Here is a 21,677-nt window from a genome sequence, read left to right as displayed (position 1 = left end):
TCCCAGAAAGTCAGTGGACTATCTGCATTCATAAAATTAATTACATGCTTATATCTTTTATGCCTGGTCCTTCCAATGGATTTTGCCATGTAGACCCAGCATTCATGCTACAGACCTTAGTGAATCCCATGCAGGCACATTGCCTGAACAGGGACAATTCACTTGCAGGAGACATATTACACTGAGAAAGTGGGGAAGAAAGAGGCAATCACTTTTAAACTCCCTCCTCCAATTTCTTTGTACATAAATACACAAATACATGTGATATTTCTAGCATAGATGTGTGAATGTTTCTTAGCTGCACGTACACTGCACTAGGAATATGTTAATGGAAAATTATTTCTGTGTTTAACAACACATTTAAAGAGTTTTCCCCCATCATTTTGCCAAAAGAAACCAAACAATTCAGTAATGACCACAGTAGGAAGAAATTAAATTTGAGTGAAAAGAATTCTCCAAGTGAGCTATTCACTTTGTTCCTTGAATTTCTTGTGATATTTTAAATCCAAGGTGGGGGTGTAAGTATTGTGCAGTTTTTTACTCCCCATTAAATGGATTATTCTTTTATGTTTTCACAGATTACTTAGGTTTCCTGTGCCCTCAGTTGCTCACGGCTTTGTCATAAAATGCCCTTGCAAGAACCCTGCAGGAGCGCCAGTCAGTGAGAAAGTGTAGGCTGTATTCCGCACGAGGCCGACCACCCGCAACAGGTACCTGACACCAGCCTCCAGGGATGGAGGCTCCACTGAGACAGGATCTAAAATCTCCTAAGCAATTTATGCAATATTTGTCTCATTTTAGAAATCCTAATGCTTGCAGTACCTAAGTTAGGTACCTCTAAACAGACTGTCTGATTATAGTCCTAAATGTTTTTGTACTGCTTCCAGAGCTTCACATGTTTTATCTCTGGCCCAGGCCAGTCCTACTGTCATTATTACCTATTGCTATACTTACTGGGCAAGTTTAAATTAAAAGGAAAAATCTAGAGGCATTTGTTACTTTTCTTGAAAATAGACTGGGCCTGAACATGTGTTTTTATTTTTACTTCATTTTATTGAAATCTTCATAAATACAATGAAACTTGACAACATACCATATGGCGCATAAACATTAACTCAGAATACAATCCATTGTCATAAAATTACATCTACAGACCACTCAACAATCTCTCCTGGGACACATCAGTGAACTCATTTTGCTCAAGATCTGAAGTCCTTCAAAGCTACAGAGTGCCTGCAGAGTGAAAAATCCCACAGAACAACAGAGGGAGTCCCATCATATAAATCCCAGCCTGTGGCTATAGACGCATAAAAAGATCAAAAAGAATGAAACACAGACACACAATCACAAAGTAAACATTTCCAAATAAAATGATGATGATAACTTGCATCAGGGGAGGATCTGATCCCCAGCTTTTACTCAGTGTGAGGTACTGTAAATAATACCGCAAAAGAGCAGGACAGAAGTACAAGAGGGTTTCAAAAGCTCCATGCTGGTCTAACTAACTCTGCTGAAGTCAGCCTCAACAGGAACTAAGCAAGGCATTGCAAATACATTGGAAAATCCAAATAAATGCCAGATAAAACAACCCCTCCTCAATCAAGGATGTGCAAAAATATAGAATACATGTGAAAATCATACTAATTAAGCTTTCACTATTAAGGAAAAACTCCTTTTAGTTCTCACAGTCTTCTGACTACTTTTGCCATGTTGTCAAGAAAAACCCTGTACAACTGACTCTAAATTGTGACTTGATGTTCGTGTAAATATGATGTTCATGTGATAACCCTCTAAAGCACATATTTTTTTTTTAAAAACATAAAGTCCCTCCTGTCCCCCAAAGTGTGACCTTTCTTGCTGGCTTTGCAGCTGTACCAGGAGCCTTTGCTCAGACCTGTCTCAAGGCTCCTAAGCAGTATAGGCAAAATCTGTAATTTCCTGCCAAGAATGAGAGGGCTGGGTGGGAAATGTGGAATTTCCTGTGCTATAAAAAAGGAGGAAGGAGAAGGATGGGTCAGGTGTGGGGTGAAGATCTGGTGCGTGTCGGAAAGCCAGGGTTTCTGCGAAGGCAATAAGATAAGACTGTGAATGCTGCTGTGACAACTGAAGCTCTGCAAGCTGAGAGGCCAGCAGGAATAAAGCTCAGGAATGCAGCCTGCTGCCCTAGGCACCGGAGTACTTATGCCCTGAACAGGACCTACTGACAAATGTTACCATCCTCTTTGAGAAAAATGTACTTAGGCCTTCCCTCTATTTTTCATTTGCTTCCTTCTGCCCATGTCCCTCCCCTCTTCCAGATCCTGAGCAGGTGCTTTGCCTGATCTGCCATTCCCCTGCAATGGGATAACACCCATTCCTGTTGTACGCTGGGAACGCACTGTAAACCTGAGGTGTCCCTGTCTGTGCTGCGTAGTGGCTATGGTAGCAGATCATGTTCTCTAGCTACAAAACATTGCATTTTGGGTATGCTAGTCCCCAGAATATGACATATTTCCACGTAGCAGTGAAAACTAGACTCTTTCTTATCCCATGGCTGCTGGATAGACAATAAGGCTCTCTGAACCCCTTAAGTGCCAAGGATGGAAAAAGTGTTATCTCCTATCTGGAGACAGATATGAGAAGCAGCTGTTTGCCTGGAGCAGATAGAGGTAATATTTCTTCCCATGCATGAAGATCAAAAATAATGATAGGTAAGGGCCTATGTCCTGTCACTGGGGAAGACAACTTCCTACTTTCATTATGACTATGTTCCTGGTTAACTTGGCATTTCATACAGCATTTTGACATATTAGAAATGGACCCAAACCAACCCACTTCCAAAAGCAGCTGTTGAAGACAAAGAAGTGAATAGGTAATTTCTTTTTCCTACCAGAAAACAATATTTGGCCATCTTTCATAATAATTGTATGCACCCACTGGCACATAGTGTTTTTGTTTTGTTTTTCTGATTTTTTTTTTTTAATTGTGGCTGTATTCATATAGAAAGGATCATCTTTAACCTACAAAACAGCTGTAGGTGCTCTAAGAGGTGAAAAATCTTTCCTCTAATTCATATTTCTTGACTCTGATATTGCTTCAGCTGTACAACACTGGCATCTGTACCTTGTCTTGACCTCTCTGATTGTCTTGTCTGAGCCTGAAGACATACAGCTAACCAACAGAATGAACATTTTCAAGCCAAACTCAAGCTGCTGTCGATGAAATCAAACCAGCAAAAGAAACAGAAGTCTTACAGCCTCTTTCTCTATCTGAACTGTTAAGAGTCTACCTTGTTCTTACCACCTAGCTTCAGAGTGGTTCTAGAAATACAGAATATGAGTGCCTAGCCTTTGCAGGACACTTTCAAGCTGAAAGAATAAAGTAAGAAGGAGTAAAGATGTGCTGATCTCATTTGTCCCAGAACCGTTCTAATACAGCAAGAATAAGGTTCGTAAAGCCTGAAAAACAACCTCAGATGTTTGCATGCCAGCCTCCAGATTTTGGTCTTCAGACTCAATTGTTGCATTCTCCACAGGGAGTGTATGTGAGGTGTTATCTAATGGTCCTCTGTAAATGTGACATGCACTAACCACACCCCTCATGAAGAGGACTCTAATCTACTTTCCATCTTCTTCATAATCCACTGCTGGGACATGTTCCCAGCTTTGCCAGTCTCTCCCATTTCAGAAGGTGAGTATCCTAGATGAAGCGGTTCCTCTGACTGGATTTCTTAATGGCTAAGAAGAACTAGCATTTACTAGAATATAAAAGATTTCTTAGGCTTCGTCTTGCTGGCAAATTCTTGGCTTGGCAGTTTGTTACAGGTGAATCTTTCAGAGGAGACTCCAAAACCCTTCACTCCATCTGTCTTAGTATTCAATCTGTAATGTTGATGTAATAACAGCTTTTGTAAGAGCTGAGGTATTCTTGGCCAAAATTCCCACCCTTGCATTATCTGCTGTGAGCCATCTGGTTGCTGTCCTTCTTCACAGAGAAGGATCTTCTGCAGCTGTTTTGAGTCTGACTTCCCAAGGAAATGAGTTTATGCAGTGATATAATTGCATTGATATTCCATTAATATTGTGAAAGACAGGTAGAGATCCTAAGGATTACTGTATTTCTATCTGCTCCCTGGGAATTAGCAGGTACAGTAGGGAATGGAGATCCAGATTAATGCTCCCAGTGAGGAAAGGATAGGCAGTTATACAATCTCTTTGACCAAGTGATCATCTTGCATGCAGTTCCAGAGTAGTAACTGAGGTAAAAGCTGGTATGGCAAGGGAGCTGGAAGGAGCTGGAATTATTGTGTGCATGAAGGAAGAGTTATGGGGAAAAGACATAACTATAACAAACCAGGCTTTGTAGTTCTGTTCCTCTTCGCTTGTTTGTTAATAACCTTACAGGAAAATTTTATCCATATATAAATTCTAGGGACCACCCCACTGCTGAAAGCCTTCTTTAGTGATCCAGTGGTGCACACCAGTGCAAATTCTGAGTATGGACCTGAGAGTAAGGTATGGCTTCCATTCACTGTTCTTCACTGGTAGTTACCAGCAGGTCATTTGGGCCCTCTTTAATATCTAAGTGTACTTCTTTTTTAGGTAGGGAGACTTCAGCCAGTGTATGAAGAATTAATGACCCTGACCACAGCACATAAACACAGGAAGACCCTACAGACAGCATGGGACAACAAGGCCCATTTCTCCCACTGTCGGTAGTCACTTCATGTAATCCCTCAAATAGATTGAAGATCCTTTCTAAATTCTCAAGAATTCAGACACAGATTGACAAATATGCAATCAAAAGAGAGCAAGGAAATGCAGAAAATGCAGGAGGGCTTGCTTAAAGGAAAGCAAATTAAAATACATTGTGGAAGACCTTCTCAAACGAGATTGCAGCTTTGCTGTTAGGTCTCCTGTGTGTGCATTGCAGCAAAAAGATTTTTCTTACCTACCTGCTAAATCTATTCTTTCTTACTTGTGGATCTACATTTTTATTAGCAAGTTCTGCACTGTACATTTTCAAGATATCAGGATTGCCCTGCCGAACCAGATCTCTACTCTAATGTTGAGATTTTTGCCTTTGGATATTTCCTATAACTGGTACTTCCAAATAGTTAAACTCCCTCTCATTATGCTTTGGAGGTGATAGTTCAGAAATGAAGGAAATTCTGACAAAAGAAACTTGACATCAGAATAGCTGTGATTAATAGCAGCAAAGAGGATTATACCAAGAAACTGGAAAGATAGTACTTGCCAAGTAGAAATGGAGTAGGCTTCTAGTCTGACACAAGTGAAATCCTAACCAGAGAATGTGTAAGAAAAGGAGAAAAAGTGGTATTTTTCTGAGATGTTGAGCTATGGGTTGCTGGGAAAATGTATGAGACGAAAGACTTGTGCATGCAAACTTAAATAACTTGCCTGAAAGACAGTTGCTCAAGGAAACTTTGCTTCCAGGTTAAGCTGAAAAATCCAGCCTTCATGTAATTTTGGTTTTTTTTCTCTTTGTGGGAGAAATTTGAACAATTAAATATTTTGTATTTGAAGTTTCAGAGAGGGGAAGGAGAAGTGGAAAATAAAGAACAATAGGAATATGCACCAGTGCTCTGTGTTGAGGTCATTAATGTGATATTGCTTGATACATAATCTTTAGTTAATCATAAAAAATTAAGACTGTACTCGTGAGATGCTGAAAATGGTGAGAAGAATTCCTAGCTGACCCTTGTGATTGGTTTATGCACTGAAGCATGAGTTTTGATTTCTTCCTTTTGACTGAAGAATCATTTTGTCTCTTTAAAAAATGTGGCAGTATAAATATCACCTTCAATTTCTCCCAGATTTTCAGCCTTTTACTACATCTTCTCTTTTTAAATTTGGAGGAAGCATAAAGAAATCGGATGGATCCATTTTTACTTTACCAACTTAGCTTGATCTCAGCCAAAAGCCTGATCTAGTGTCCAGTGAAAATTGATGGGATATTTAGATATTATGTTCTGTCTTCTCTCAAGCCATGTAACCTACTTTTTTGAAATCTCTTGTTGAATTAATCAGTCCACACAGAATTTACCTTCAGGTACTTAGGAACCCAGATAAAGCAATAGCCAAAACATTAGTGATTCTCTTCATGCAATTATAGAAGATGAATGAGTTCCTAGAGGACTGGCAGAGGAAACCATGATACCTATATTTAAAGGGGGAGGGGGCAGCAGGGAAGAAGAACCAGTAAACTACAGAGCTTTCATTCCAACTTCAATATGTCAAAAATTACTGGAACGAACAACCAATTCTTCAGCATCCAGGGGATAATGAGGTGCTAAGGAATAGCCAACATGGATTTGTGAAGAACAAGTTGACAACAAAACAGCCTAGTTTTCCTCCCTTTGGTAAGATAACTGGCCTAGCAGGTGTGAGATGAGAAAAATGCAATACATCTTGACCTTCGTAAAATGTTTCACACAACTCCACAACTCATTGTCGAAGGCAACATAGGGCAATATGGCCCAGGTGAAATGAGACTAAGACAGACTGGAAAACAATTCAAAGAACCACTGTCAGTAGCTCAGTGTCAAACTGGGAGTCAACAGCAAGTGGTCCTGCAGGATTTTTCTTCATGACCAGTACTATTCAATGTTTATGCTAACAGTTTGGATGATGCAATACGGTTACAAAATGTGAGGATGACATCAGGCTGGGAGATGTTGTAAACACTTGGGAAGATGGGGTTAGAATTCAAAATGATCTTGATGAATTGGAGAAATGGTAGGAAATCAATACCTGAAAGTTCAGTAAGGACAAGTGGGAAGCACAAGCCTTGGAACGGCAAAATCAAATGCCCAGGCAGAGAGGGGTGAATAACGGCCTAGGAGTCAGCATTGTAGGAAAGGAGCTGACGACAAACTGAACAGGAGCCAACACTTTGATGCATAGGTTGTTGCACAGGAGGAAAATGCTGCTCTGTGCTGTGTCAACAGGATGTTGGGCAAGTTGCTCAGGTCGCGTATGTGAAGCACTTTTACTGGCATCTTCAGCACAGAAAGGCAGCACATCACAGCTGAAAGGAGGTATGGACAGACTCCCATACTGCTGCCAGGAAGAGACCAAGAAATTTGAGCAGAGGTCTGGAAAAACAGGACTTGTGAAAAAGTTATAAAAATTCTATTTGCTGAGTCTGGAAAAAAGAAATTTGTGGGAGGGCATAAAAGCAGACTTTAGAAAAGTGTAAGACATACTAACAGGTATAATAGGAAGAGGCGTGATCTACATTTCTTCTTAGTTTCTAGGGACAGGTGAAGGTGCAATAAACCTAATTTGAAGCAAGAAGAATTTAGGTTACAAGCAAATCAAACCTCTAAGTATAAGGGGGGTGAAATATTGAAACAGATGACTGATAGAAGCTGTGAAATCTCAATTTTTTTTAGCTTTTAAGAAAAGGCTAGACAGTAGTCTATTGGAAGTTGTTTAGGTGACCTCTGATCTTGTATCAGAAGCAAAAGACAGAATTTAGAAAAGTCCTACATTTCTATAACCCTGAAATGCATATAAAATCACACCTTATAATGTCAAACAAAATGCATGAGTGCTCATTGCGTCTAGTCTTCTATCATTTCTTTGGGTCTTTTCATCTCTTCCCCTCCTCCTCTGTTAGGCTGAATCCACACATGCTGTGAATTGCCTCTACTGTGTAAATACTCAAATCAACCAGTCAGTTTTACTAAGTGGTAGAGAGAAACCTTATCAGGCATGGATAATATTTTTAAGCTTATGTGAACATACCAAATGAACCCTAGAATGATCAGTGCTTCTCATGATAATTAGGAAAAAATGTGAAGAAAATACTTCATGCTTTTCTTGATCATCATAAGAAATTGGTCTTTCCAGGAAAGAGATGATCAGAAGGTGCTTGAATGTGATTGCCATAGTGTGGGAATAAAGCATTCACTCCAGCTGCACTTTGATTGCCCTCGTGGGTCCCCACTTCTATAACAGCAATAATCTCACGACAGGTAAATCAGATCCAGAGCCTTGTATGCTTAAATGGCATTCTTTTAGACTACCCCTTCAAGCAGGGGGTCGTACCATTGAACCCAGCATAAAAACTTTTGTGGTGCAAACTACTCTGAAATCTCCCTAGCCACATTGAACTGTCGCCTCACTTCATAAAATGACCATCAAACAATGTTCTAGTGATTCAGAAGGGGTTTCTGTTTCTGCATGTGCTAATTGATACTTTATTAAAGTCTAAGTTAGCATACAAAAGTGATAACTAGGCCAAACTCCCTGCAGCTTTGTAAAAGACCATTATTCCCCATTACCTTCCATATCCCTATATGAGAAGATAAGGACTGCCTACCCACTTTTCTCATTGATTCCTGCCTCAGAGTATAGGTTCACAGTCTATGTATCCAAGCAAAAATAATTAACTGACCCTTCCTATTAAGTAGAACATATTTTCAATAAAACAAAGTTTGAACCCCGGTGACTCCATCACAGTGTGCTGTACAACATCATGGGGCACAGTAAGACACTCCTCTTTGCATTAGTCAGTTGAGATGATATAAAAGAGACCTTAGCTATTTCTGTCGTTTAAAAATTGATCGACACTTACTGTAAGAGTACAAGAGTTCTTTTTCATGTCCTACAAAGTCATTTTTCTGTTTATCTAAATCCACTTAAAGCTGGCATTGACTCTCACTTTTGGCCTGTGCAGTTCTCATGGCAAAGCTCTACATTATTGCACTTGATCTTGGATTTGCCTTGTTTCAATGTGCATAAGACCAAATTTTCCCCCAAAAAGCTCCTGGCCAACTCTCTAGATTTGTACAGATTTTGCACAGGTGTGCTGGTTCTGGCTGGGATAGAGTTAATTTTCTTTGTAGTATGGGGCTATGTTTTGGATTTGTGCTGGAAACAGTGTTGATAACACAGGGAAGTTTTCCTTACTGCTGAGCAGTGCTTGCACAAAGTCAGTGCCTTTTCTGTTTCTCACCCACCCCACCAGCGAGAAGGCTGGGGGGGCACAAGAAGTTGGGAGGGGACACAGCCGGGACAGCTGACCCAAACTGGCCAAAGGGGTATTCCAGACCATATGATGTCACGCTCAGTATATTAAGCTGGGGGAGGAAGAAGGAAGGGGGGGACATTCGGAGCTACAGTGTTTTGTCTTCCCAAGTACCTGTTATGCCTGATGGAGCCCTGCTGTCCTGGAGATGGCTGAACACCTGCCTGCCCATGGGAAGTGGTGAATGAATTCCCTGTTTTGCTTTGCTTGCATGCACAACTTTTGCTTTACCTATTAAACTGTCTTTATCTCAACCCACGAGTTTTCTCACTTTTACCCTTCTGATTCTCTCCCTCATCCCACCAGTGGAGGAGCGAGCGAGCGGCTGTGTGGGGCTTAGCTGCTGGCTGGGGTTAAACCACGACAACGGGGCAAATATTACTTGCTTTGCTCATTCACACCTTCCAGTTGACTTCAGTAGGAATATTCAGGTGAACAGAGCCATGAAGATATGACCTGCAGTTCTGCAGAGGTACATAAAAGACATATAAAAGAATTACAACACCTAACTATATACTTTGTAGCTACTAATGTAGCTTTGGCATTCAGAAGGCAGAGTTAAATGCCTGTATTATATCATTTGTGCCCATTAGCCTATTAATTGTCTCATTAGCAACAATGAATAACTGCAGGCACAAAATATGTCTGAAGAAACTAAAATTTTATTCATATACTATTTATATTACTGTGACATTCCTTGGGATGGAAGTGCAATATAAATTCATAGTATTACCTGTCAAATATCTATCACCTCTTCTCCAGCCACTAGAATATCTTTCCTTCAAGAAATATTTTTCCTGCCAATCACATGATAATAAGAAAATACAGCTTAAATGAAATTTTCTACTTTTTAATGTCAGAATGATCTCCACTTGCATAATATAAGGGGACTGGATTTCTTAATATTTCACTCATGTAAAATAAAATAGTATAATATAATGTAATATAATATACTATAAAGTGATATGATATAATGTAATGCGATATAATATGACACATATGGAGAGCACGGTGTCCATTTTCCCTAGAAGATATGACGTGCTCATGAATATGCATCATTTGATAATACCAGGAAGGGCAAACCCAACACACGTGCAGCTCACATCGTCAAGTACTTGGACAGCTCTAAGGCAGGGGGTATGAGCCACCTTTAAGTCCACAGTTTGAGTTGCACTGAAGAGATGATCAGATCTGATTCAAGTCGGTTGCTGCTAATTTCTAGTTCAATATCGAAGGCAGAGTAACAAGCCAGTGAATGGGACTGACTCAGGAAGCCCCAGCAAACAATTGCATTTTCAGGAGGATATAAATAGGGAAGTGGCATCTTGAAAAACTCATAAAGGGAGAGCATTGCAGGCTGCTGGAGGCACACGGAGATGCGGAGGGCTGGGGTGTCCCGGTTCCGCACAGAGGCAGCCTCAAGCACTGCCGGCCCAGGCTGGAACAAGGTCTTCCTCTCCTCCTGCGCTTTGGCTGCTACGCCCGCTCTGCCCGCCTGCATCTCCCACCTGCCCAGCCGGCGGAGACGGTACCTGGGATCCCAGCTTTGAGAAGCGCCTACAAATGGCCGTGGGCGATCACTGGGTGCCTGGGTTACACCCTCCTCTGGTCACTGTGAAATGGAGATGAAAGACCCTCTTGTGGCTGCCCTGGGCAGAAGCTGAGCACCTTGAGGAGTCTGCACACTTAAAATTTGGGCAGAGGAAAGCCTTCCTCTCCAGGAGCTGCCCCAAGGGCTGCGGGTCCCTACCTGCTCTGGCCCGTGGACATCTCACAGACCCCCTCCGACAGTGGCACCTCACTAAGTGGGGAACGTATCTGGCTGGGAAGCTGGAGGGATGGACCTGATGGAGCAGCAAAATAATCAGTGCTCCTCATGCTGTGTCAGAGGCAGGAGGAGGAAAGCAAGAATTTCCTCACACACAAGAGCCAGAGTGCTTTGCTTGCAGAGGGTTTTAACCGGCATTCACCTGTCTTTGCAGCTTTCATTAAAAAAATGCAGGAGTTCTTTCTTTAATGATAATCCTCCCCCCTCCCCCCCCCTTAATCTCAGAGGGTGGACTCTGTAGCAGTATTCATTTTGCTATGAAGAAAAACTGAATAAACTAGAAAAATGTGAACAGTGAATTGGAAAAAAATATGTCAAGGACAATGAAACTTTTGATATCTGGTTTAACATTCATTCAGTATTTCAAGAAAAGCTATAGTGTCTGTCCAACTTTATTAATTAGCATGAGCTTCATTCACTGTAACTCTTCTTTCTCTTCAAAGAAACACATATATTGTTATATATCCCCCATTTTGTTTTCCCACAAGACACATTTCAAAACATGTGCTGTTTCTGATGCAATACCATATCAATCTGATTATGTTGTACATAATAAGATATGCCCTAAGATAGAGCACTGCACAAATATTTATTTAGAAGGACACCTTTGATGTTGTGCGAACTAAAGAAATTTTTAAATTCTACTGAAATAAAAGTGAAATTCTGTGTCACTGTAATCAGTCTTGATTCATTGTAGAAGTCTGGGCTCTGCACAAGTGCCATTCTAATCTACTTCCAAATATAAGCTTCCAACTAGACAGTCAAGACACGCAGATTAGCTCTTTGAACAGGAATTTTCTGAAAGCACAAATAGAAATGTATGTGCCTAATGCCTGTTTTACAAATCAACTTTTCAATTAGAAGAGTTTTACAACTTGTTTAAGAATAACAAGTCCATGTCACTGTCACTCAAGTAATGCATGGGTTTAAACTTACAGCCTCCTTGAACAGATGTTGAGGAACAAATAATAGAATTATTCCCAAGCCTTTTATAGGATACAAATGACTGCAACAGACAGCTACCTAATATTTCTGAAGCACTGTTTCAGACAGCTTGGCCACATCTTAGAGAACACAGGGTGTTCATTTGTTCCTTATCAACACAAAAATACAATACTTTCTAAATCTTCCCTGTTTTTGAGCAATCCACTGCATTCAGCGAGAAGTATTAGTGAAAATATACTTTATGCCACCGAGAGAAATAAATAGTAGTATTACAACATACCTTTCACTATGTTTGCACTTCTCTGTTCTCCTGTCCTTTGCTACAGCAGCTCAGTTTATATACTGCCTTTCTCTTGTGCACTTCTGGGCAGTATGTGCAACAGGCGCTTCAGCAGCTCTGTCCTCTTTTTAACACAACCCGCTCTAAAGAACAAGTTGCGTTTGTATTATAGTACGCAGCAACTTCCAGGAAAAAGAAAAGACATCATCCCAAACCAATCAGAACACTCTTCTCTGACAATCTAGCCTCTTTCTCAACTGATGCACCAGTATGTGAATGGGACCAGAAATCCATGAGGTGAGGTATACAGACGCCATTCACTAGAAAGGATGCCAGGACAACATAAGCTACATGGGTGGACGGTGGGAACAATAGCAAACATTTCATGTTGAGGTGGCTGGGAATGAATAATGTATGTGTTGGGGAGGCGGTTGCCCCATTCTGGTGTGGAGGGGGTGGAAAGAGTGGGCGTGGGAGGTACTTTCCTGCTAAAGTTAGCATTTCTAATTAAAATCATCGTCTGCATAGATCTGGAAGACACCGTATGACGAGAAAACAATGCGCAAATATCCAAGGGGGAGCAAGTTACCGTTGTATGGACCCACAAAAAAAGCAGCTCAGATGCAAAACCAATATTTTATGCAGACAAGCAGGCAGGCAGACATTCACAAATGAAACCAAAGGACCAAGAGAAATTTTAGCAGGCTACGTGTTCTTTTGATATGGTATTGTTTAGATATGCCATATAAATGAATGCTTCATCTCAGCTCAACCACCCTTTCAAATTATTGTTAATTAAGTAATAATCCCTGAGAAATCTGTCATTACCAACAGTTAGGAACTGGTTTATTATGTTTGCTCCAGGCTATTAATGCTCAAACACAATGGCCACTAATTGCAATAAGAACTAATTTCCCTGGAATTACACACGCATTTTGTAACTATCTGGCTGCATAGTTTTTGTTTTTAAACTTTGTTTTTTAACTTGTCTAACTAGAGCATTGGTCAGTCAAAAAAATATTCTCTAATCACCATTAACAAAAAGAAAGCTGAATTTTGTTAGCTTTGTACATTTTAAAATTTTTGTTGCAGACAACAGCAGCAGAGATTATAATCCCTATAAACAATGCATCAGCTCCAAATTCAGCAAAGCTAGCAAAAGCATTTTCAGGCAATGCAGTGAGCTTTGGATCAGTCCCGACAGTTTCTTTAAAAACAAGGCAGAGGGGTATGTTGTTTTCCAAGTTACATTACAGCTCTTCTTCTGTAACATATTATTAACGTAATGAGAAATCATTTCTGGGATGTCAGTGACCAAACTTTGACATTTATTCCCGTCAGCTGTTTTCAGTGTAGACAAGTTAGGTGGCCATAAGAATTATTATTAAGTATTGTTAAAGGGATAAATTGAGAAAATTAATCCAGAGGCAGGGAAAAAAATCTACCTGGAATTTGAAGTGATTTGCTCCACAAACACTTTTTCCCTGAGCTCAGGAGCAGAGTATAAGGAAAAAGCCATAAAGAATAGCTGCCATTGTCATTGCATTTTAAAAGCATCCACATGACAATTTAAAAAGAACTGCCATTTCAGCTATTTCTTAAATAACCTCTTTCTTCCTCCATAATCATGTAATATATTTCTTTCACCTTTTGACTAACACTTTGGTTCTTTTAATAAACTTACACACTCATTTTGCAGGAAATTATATTTTAAAATGCTTCTCAGAGGTGTTTCATCCTAACAGTTTCATTTGGGTTGAATTAATGTTGAATCCTGATTCGCAGAAATAGGAGGAGAGGAAAAGAGGGAGAGAAAGAGGAAAAAAACCAGAAGCTTAGCTTGTACCCCAGATCCAAAACACACTTATCTTCAATTCACATTTTCCAAATCTATCTTACAGTAACCTTTATCTGTAATAACAAAATTATTCTGATACTTCTAAAACACATACAGCAGCAGTGTAGTTATCTGCTGGACTAGATAGTCAAAAGAGTTTCCTCCCCTCTCTTCACCAGTGCACAGTTTGTTTTCAACCCTTCAATGCCAGTTCTCACTTGATAGTATTTATACTTTTCTATTTTTTTTCTAGGTCCTCGTCTCTCTTTTTTCCCCATTAAGATGCGAATGGGCTGCTACCTCAGCCAATATGTCTATACATGCCTGAATAGACTTGCAGAAAAGCGGGGTCTCCTTTTGTCTGGGCCCGTATGGCTGTATGTCATTCCGCACCGATAGGCAAGGGCTCCTCTCTCCGTGGGAGATTTCCAATAATTGCCAGAACAAATTAAACTGGGGCTTATCTGTTCCTCTCTCTTTTCAGCTTGAAAATGGAAGAACAAGACCAATTTTAACTGGTGACAATGCAGCGTAGAAATAGATTGGATACAGCTTGTGTGAAGTCATGTTGTCGACAGCAGCAGCAGGACACTGCTTTGAGGAGCGAGGTGATGTTGTGCTACATGGATTCAGTCAATCCTTCTGATCGGACAAAGAATAAAAAATGAGTTGGGAGGTTAAGAGCAGTCCATCTAGTCACCACTGTCACAGGCAGAGACGAACAAAGGAGTATTTCTGATCATACTGGAGTGGACTGGCCAGCGCATGGAAGTGGAGTGGACTCCAGTGTGTAAAAACAACAGGCACAGCATATTTTGAAAAAGAGAAATGAAGCGTACAATGAATTTTGGATATTCCCCCCAGGCATACACAGCTCCTTCCCGCTTCTCATCCCCCACCATGTACACCTTGTTCCTTAGTCTATGGGCAAGCATCACAAAGTACAGTCTTAACCCTTGACAGAGCAATGGGGAGAGTTCTGCCCTGTCTCTGCGGTGAGTATTTGGCAGTCTGGGGCTGAAAAGAGCGTATTAAGAGATAATATAGTTATCAGACACATATTTTCTATAGCAAAGAGCTGTAATCTTCCTTTGCAGATGAGATAAAGTGAGTTCAAAGTACTTTCTCCAGGCAAAGACAGACTCGAAACCACGCAAAGGAAATGAATTCTTTGGCAGTGTCTGACAGACAGAAATGTGAACCATCAGATTTGAAAGGGACCCTTAATTCTTGGAGCTGCTGAATGCCAATGAGAAATGTTAGGATCTTCTCTTGGCCAACATGATTACTGCTATCAAATGAGAATACGTCAAGCAACTTTCAACATCCTGTTGTCAGTCAAGCTCTAAAAAGCCACGATTCACTGTAAACTATCTTCTCAACTACCACTCTGCCTCAGTCAGGCTCTTCCAGCCCCACAGTCAGTGAGAAACTAATAGTGAAAAAAAAAGTCCAGCAGTACTTAATGTTGTCAGCTTTCCTTCTCTTTTTCTGTCAAGCTCTCATGTTCCTGCTCCATGTCAGAAAACAAAGAAGGAAGTTGTGATACAGTCATTAATGAAGACCAGAGGATGTAACTTCAGGTTACTGGAACTGGATGCAACATCTACCAGTAAAGTCGCCCTTGCATCCTATCATGGGACACCAGAGAGAAGACATCATCACCTCCCTCTCCGCTCCCCCTCATGAGGAAGTTGTAGACAGCAATGAGGTCACCCCCCAGTCTCCTCTAAGCTCAACAAACCTGGTATCCTCAGTCACTCCTCCTAAGTCATGCCCTCTAGACCTTTCACCATATTTATTGCCCTCCTTTGGACACATTCTAATACTTTTATATCCTTATATTGTGGAGCCCAAACCTGCACACTGCACTGGAGGTGAGGCGACATCAATGTTGAAGTGTAGAATATTTGGTACAGAACTTGGGACAAATGTTCGCCTGCCACAATAAAGTACTAGGATCTTGCTTTTGTCTTTTATGCAGGTGGGTTCATTTTAACATCGCATACAAAAAGCAAGAACATAGTAAAAGAGCTGAAAACATCGGGGAAAAACAGATGGATTGAAAAAAACTAAAATGCAAAGTTACATTTTCAATTTGTAATGTCAATCCTGAGCGCCACCCTTTGACCTTAATAACTTCTGTAACTTGTGAATCTTAAATAAGCAATTGTGTTTCTTAAACAGCCCGTAACTAAACTAATTACCTAAAGAGATGGTATAATTTTAGATCATTTTTAAATGTCTCTGGAGGAAGCTATGCAAAATTCATAATACGTTCATTTTCCATTAGGTACTCAAGAAAAAAATTAGCAAAGTGCAAGTTTTATAGTGTGATCTTCAGTTCTAAAAATTGTGAACAGTCAGCAAAACTGGAATGGCAAATCCATTCTGAATTGACTTTTTTATAGTCATAAGCCTGTGAATTCAACTTTTTCAGAAGCATGCACTTCAGAGACTCTGCAGTATTTTAGTCCCATACATCCTCATTACTAGCTCTTCTTTTTGATCGGGGCAGATATGGGCTAGTCACCATCCAATGGACAAACGCTCACATTTGAAAGGGGTATTTTTAGAGCCCAGACAGAACTCAGCTTCTCTGTTTCTGACTTGAAAACACAGCAAAGTCAATAAAACCCACATTCCTGCAAAGAAAATACAATCAATTTTAGTCATTATTTATAGTCTAGAAACCTTTCTTATTTAGGAGGAGTCAGTGAAGGGGATTCCATGTCTATAAAATGGGCTAGATTGTCATTGGCCTTAATTAATGCCATGCTGGAGAAATCAGAATATGGAATAAAATTTGTCCTTTCTTTTTATAACTAAACAAATGCAAAAACAGAAAATAAACTTTTGCAGAAAGATAAAGAGTAATTGCACATCAGGATGAAGTGACGGATGACCTCTGAAGTGATTGCCAACACAAAGCGAAGAAGAGGCAGCGCTCACAGGAGGAATTAGCACCCCTCCGCCTGCCCACTGGTGACCTCTCTTCAGAGCGTCGGGAAGACAGGACTGACTTGGCTGACTTGTGGCGCTGAATCTGCCTGGCCTGCTCCTTTAAACAGGAACAAAACCGACCACTTCAAAAGGCACGGGGTGCCTTGCCAACCGTCCCCGTGGCCGGGCAGAGGATGAAACTTTCCCAAGCCAGTCACGGCAGAATTGACATCTGTTAGTCCTGTATTGTCTCGCTGTGGCTGTCGTTAAAGGCTTAGGAAGCCTCGCTGCCTTCATAGTGAGTGCAGCGGTAGCCAAAAGCAGGTTTGTGCCGGTGGGGCGGTGGCTGCCCTGCTGCTCCCCATCCTTGGAGGAGGACGGTCCTAGCGAAGGGCTCCCTGGCCAGGGGCTTTCCTCCATCCTGGCCGCCCTGGGAGGAGGTGCGGGGTACCCCTGCAACGAGGCAGCTTTGCCAGCCGTGCCAGAGGAGCCGAAGGGGAGAGGAGCCGGTGCCTGGCTCACCCCTTTCCCCCTTCCCCTCGGTACTGATGGCCCAGATCATTTCTTGCACAGTCTCTCCCTTCAAAAACTGGAGGCAACAGTGAATGTACAGGTAAAGGGGCCTCCGCTTGGACTGGAGCAGGGGATCTCGACTGGATGGAGAGCCCCAACCTTCAGCGCAAGAGCAGGTGGTGCCTAAGGGTGGGAGCTCTCCTGCCCCTGTGACTGTGCCGCGTGTTTCAGCCAGCTGCTCCGTGCAACTACTTAATTTATCAGCACTTTGGGCCGGCCTCGGTTGCAAATAAATCCAAAATCTCCTTCCCCATCGCAGCTCTAAATTAATTATTTTTGAACATCAGGCCAAAGAGGCTTGGCTTTCCCTTGATAGGAGAACCTAATCCCCTCTCCCGTCTGTTGAGGACCACCTGTTTTGCTGTTTGATGTACTGAGGCAGAAATGACACCCGGTTGATCTCGACAGCCTTTGTGGCTGCTAACCTTGTGCTCAAAGCACTGATCTCTCGGAAGGCCACTGCGGTTGCTCAGGTTTTCTCTTCATACGCTCTTAACAATTCTTTTCCTGATTCAGCAAACCTACAGTGCCCAAATAGAAATAGCCCCCTTCCTAGATGCATCCTGCAGTAGCTTTTAAGCATTCATGTCACTCTGCATTATGATTTCTGGGGCTTTTAAAAGCTAGGGAAGGGCTGGAAAATGTCGTGAGTGGGAAATCCCCGAGGAACGCCCACTTGCCACCGATACTTCTTGCTAATTCTGCAGATGGCATGTTCTTTCTTCTGAACAGGACATTAAAATAAGCACTTGCTTACGTGAGGCTATTAAAAGATGCAGCAGTCCTTTGAACAAGGGCTGTGGTGAAGTCTTCTGTGTCCTTTCCAAATTCCAATTCAGTTAATTACACGTGTAAGGCACTGTGCAAAGTGCCACCACTAGATGCTTGATTCCTGCTAATACTTTCTGGCTAACTAAATCCCCTCTGTTGTTTCATCTGTGTGTAGCAGTCATCTTCAGTTCCTACCCTGGACTATTTGAGAGTGTACATCCTCCTTCACTGCTGCTCTGTTTTATTCCAGATGTGATCTGGGGAAAACTGAAATGATTCTTGCACATATAAAATCCATAAAGATGAAAGGTGTTATAACTGTATGTTAATTATTCATCACTAGTATTATTACACATACTAATGTTTTCCTCAAATTACAGTGTACCCCACTGAGCCATAAACATGTTAAAGAGCTGTAGTTTTTCACATAAATTTGGCACAGAACTCTGATGAATTTCACCAAAGAGGTAGGATCAAGATCAGATTTTGTGAATATAAAATCCCTTCCTCACCTAGGAATGAGTCCAGAGAAGGAAGCAACAAAGAGTTCAGAAATATACATTGTTAATAGCTCATAGTGCACCATGAAGTCTTTGCATCAGATAGAGCACAATTCAAAGCCAGCCACTAAAGCACATCACCATATACACAGCAAGGATACTGAGATCTCTACTGAGCACAAAACTGCTTAACACCAGCTTCACAATTACCCTGTAGGCTGTCCAGCCTGATTAACTACTGACGTCAACAAAAATAGTGACTGGAAATTCCTGCAGCTAAATATGTTTTTGCCCTATAAAGCTGTTTTGGGTCTAAATACAAAGATCTCTGCACAACTGTGTGAAACAATCAACTACCAGCAGTAACACTTAATGGCTCTGTTCAATGTAAACTGTGCACTTAGGAGTGATCATGGTATAATTATAGAAAAATGCATTAACAAATAAAGCTCTGAAGAAAAAAAGTACTCGAAATCAGATAGTAAGTTAGAAATGATGTTGTGAATCTCAGGTAAATTCAATACAAACTGCAGGCATTTAAAATAGGGATAGTAATAAAAAAGCACTGGTATTAGGTTGTTATGAATGTGTCGGTGAGTGTTCTGGTGTTGTGTTGCTTTTTCTAAATTCTACCAACAGATGCTATTAAAAGGAAATAAGATTAAGTTGTAAAAAGGAATCTTCTGCAGTGGTAATCACAACAGACAAAACAACTGCTTGTTCCCAGTTTCAAACAGGAGGCAGCTAGGAGCCTTCCACTCAGTAAAGGGATATTAATGCTGGAATTTTCTTCCCTTGCAAGCCTGACCAACCCCAAGGCTGAAGTGAAACGATGGACTACAGGCTGTAAGCAGTGAGGTGGGAAAGGGTGTTGGATGCGGTCCTATTGCTGGATGGAAATGTATCTGTGTATATGCATGTGTATGCTTGTGTACCTACGTGTACATGGGTATATATTTTTAGCTACCCTAACATCTTTGGATCAAAGAGGAAACGGCAGTTTCCCAAACACGCGTGGCAGAAAAGGCAGAGGAAGCCTTACCTATAGTAAGCACCCTGTGTAAATCCAACCTTTACCTTGCTGGCCTTTTCATTAACGGTGACTGGAAAACACAATGATCACTGCAAGCAGGAGATGAGTGTAGTAAGTTCAAAACCATTTTATGTTTTGGATGTGGCACTGCATTAACATGAAGAAAATCAGAGGAGTTCATGCTCAATTATTTAGATTTGTCTCATCTGTCCAGACTGAAGAACTATGCAGGGTCGCAGAGCTGTTATCTCATGTCTTTTATGTCAACAGATGACAGGATTTTTGTTACACAGGAAAATTGTAGATATGTACATCTTCTGGGGTTTGATGACTACACAGCCTGCCTGCATTTTCCAGTAGTTCATGAAATATGCAGCCCATGTCAGCTTTTCAAAAAGGCATGTCCCTGGCACTCCTTGTAAGCTCCAGTCTCATCAGGAGATAAGATGCTATACATCATAAAATCAGCACCAATCAGCCCCCTATTACTGGTGCGGGAGAAAGGCCCGCTCAACAAGTGTTCCCAGTAAGAAGTAATCACTAATAATGAACACTGGACTAATTTCTACATTATCTATTAAAACATAGGCTACTGTACCAAAAAAAACATCTCCAATGCTGCTGAAACTTGAGCACAAGTGTTAGAATAACACACCAAAAGCTGTTGGTAATTAGATATTTGGATTAACAATTGTGCACTTATTTAAGGGCCCTCAGCACTAGCAGCTCCCACATGAAGCATCCAGAGACACATTCATTGACCATGTTTCAGGCTGTGACGTGCTTAGGATGGTAGACAAGCAGACAACCTTGTTGTGAAAAAGTTAGCATGCATCTTAGGGCATTTTAATCTCCAGCTAATGTGATTGGAAAACAGAATTTTCCCATAGTATAGCATGTATTTGAGGGAGTAGTTTTCAGCTGAAACAAACACTTTCCTCCAGGCTTCCCATTATAAATTAAATCTTCACGCATTTTTCTTTCTTTTTTTTTTTGTCTTTTTTTTTTTTCCCCTTTACTTTTGGCTATTGGGGAGGTGGGCAGGATAAACGGAGGGCAAGACTAAGGAAAGGTTAAAAAATAGCAGGTTTCTCGAGCTGTCTTGCAAACACTAGACACAGCCTACTCTGGACTGCGTAAGCACAAAATTGCTGTTCTGAAGAGCTAGCCATACGGAAAATTTCTCTCTTTCACTGGGGCCACTTCTGCCCTGCCTACCATCTCACTAAGGTGGGCTCTTGCATCTCCCTTGAATTTTTCACTCCAGGCAAGACAAGGTTTTTATGCAGCTTTTTTTGCTCTGAACTCCCAAACCTTCAGCACCACTTCGGTGCAGACATAAACGTTCATTTCTTTTGCCTTTTGTGAATCTCAGAGTTCACTTGACTTACAGTGCAAGGGGAACACTGATGTCTGACTATAAGGATGGCATGCAATATTTGCTGGCACCCATTGTGCCCATACGCAACCTCCCTAGGATCTGCAGATGTTCAAAGGGCTCAGGGGTGCCCAGGACTTACTCAGGCAGCAGGAGAGCAGCCTCTGACAGACAGCATCTGTGTAGCCTGCCATTTTTTGCAGCCCCAAAATACAGCTGCATATCACATTGCTGGGAGTAATACCACTTGTATTGTCAACCTTGAGAATAAAGGATTTTTAGCTGGATTTCCCAAAGAAATGGGTGTACAGTAGTTTCTTTCTGCCTGTCAGTTCTCATCTAATAAAATTGGAATCCATTTAGCCATTTTCAACCCTATTTGACAGAGAAGATGTTATAGTGTATAAGGAAGAGGATTATGTGTGATATACCCAAAGGACTTATTTTTCACAGAAACTTTGTATATGCATGCATTTGGGTCGGGAGCAAGCTCTTCAAAAATATCTGCTTCTTTAATGTGCCACGTATATGCTGCTTGCATGGTTGTGTAATG

At 41.2% G+C, this 21,677-nt stretch overlaps 1 protein-coding gene across 1 annotated transcript in view; it reads right to left on the bottom strand.

The window, feature by feature from the left end:
* CDH20 (cadherin 20, type 2) overlaps positions 1 to 12,234 on the bottom strand; it is a 56,181-nt gene extending 43,947 nt beyond the window's left edge. Inside the window, exon 1 of the mRNA XM_010585982.1 lies at positions 12,090 to 12,234. The gene's annotated coding sequence lies outside the window, so the exon portion shown is untranslated. The remainder of the gene's footprint in view (positions 1 to 12,089) is intronic.
* Positions 12,235 to 21,677: the final 9,443 nt, after the last annotated feature.

This window comes from Haliaeetus leucocephalus, unplaced genomic scaffold, assembly GCF_000737465.1.
Source record: "Haliaeetus leucocephalus isolate CR32 unplaced genomic scaffold, Haliaeetus_leucocephalus-4.0 Scaffold137, whole genome shotgun sequence".
NCBI classification, from domain to species: Eukaryota; Metazoa; Chordata; class Aves; order Accipitriformes; family Accipitridae; genus Haliaeetus; species Haliaeetus leucocephalus.
This window is presented reverse-complemented; position numbering and strand designations above follow the sequence as displayed.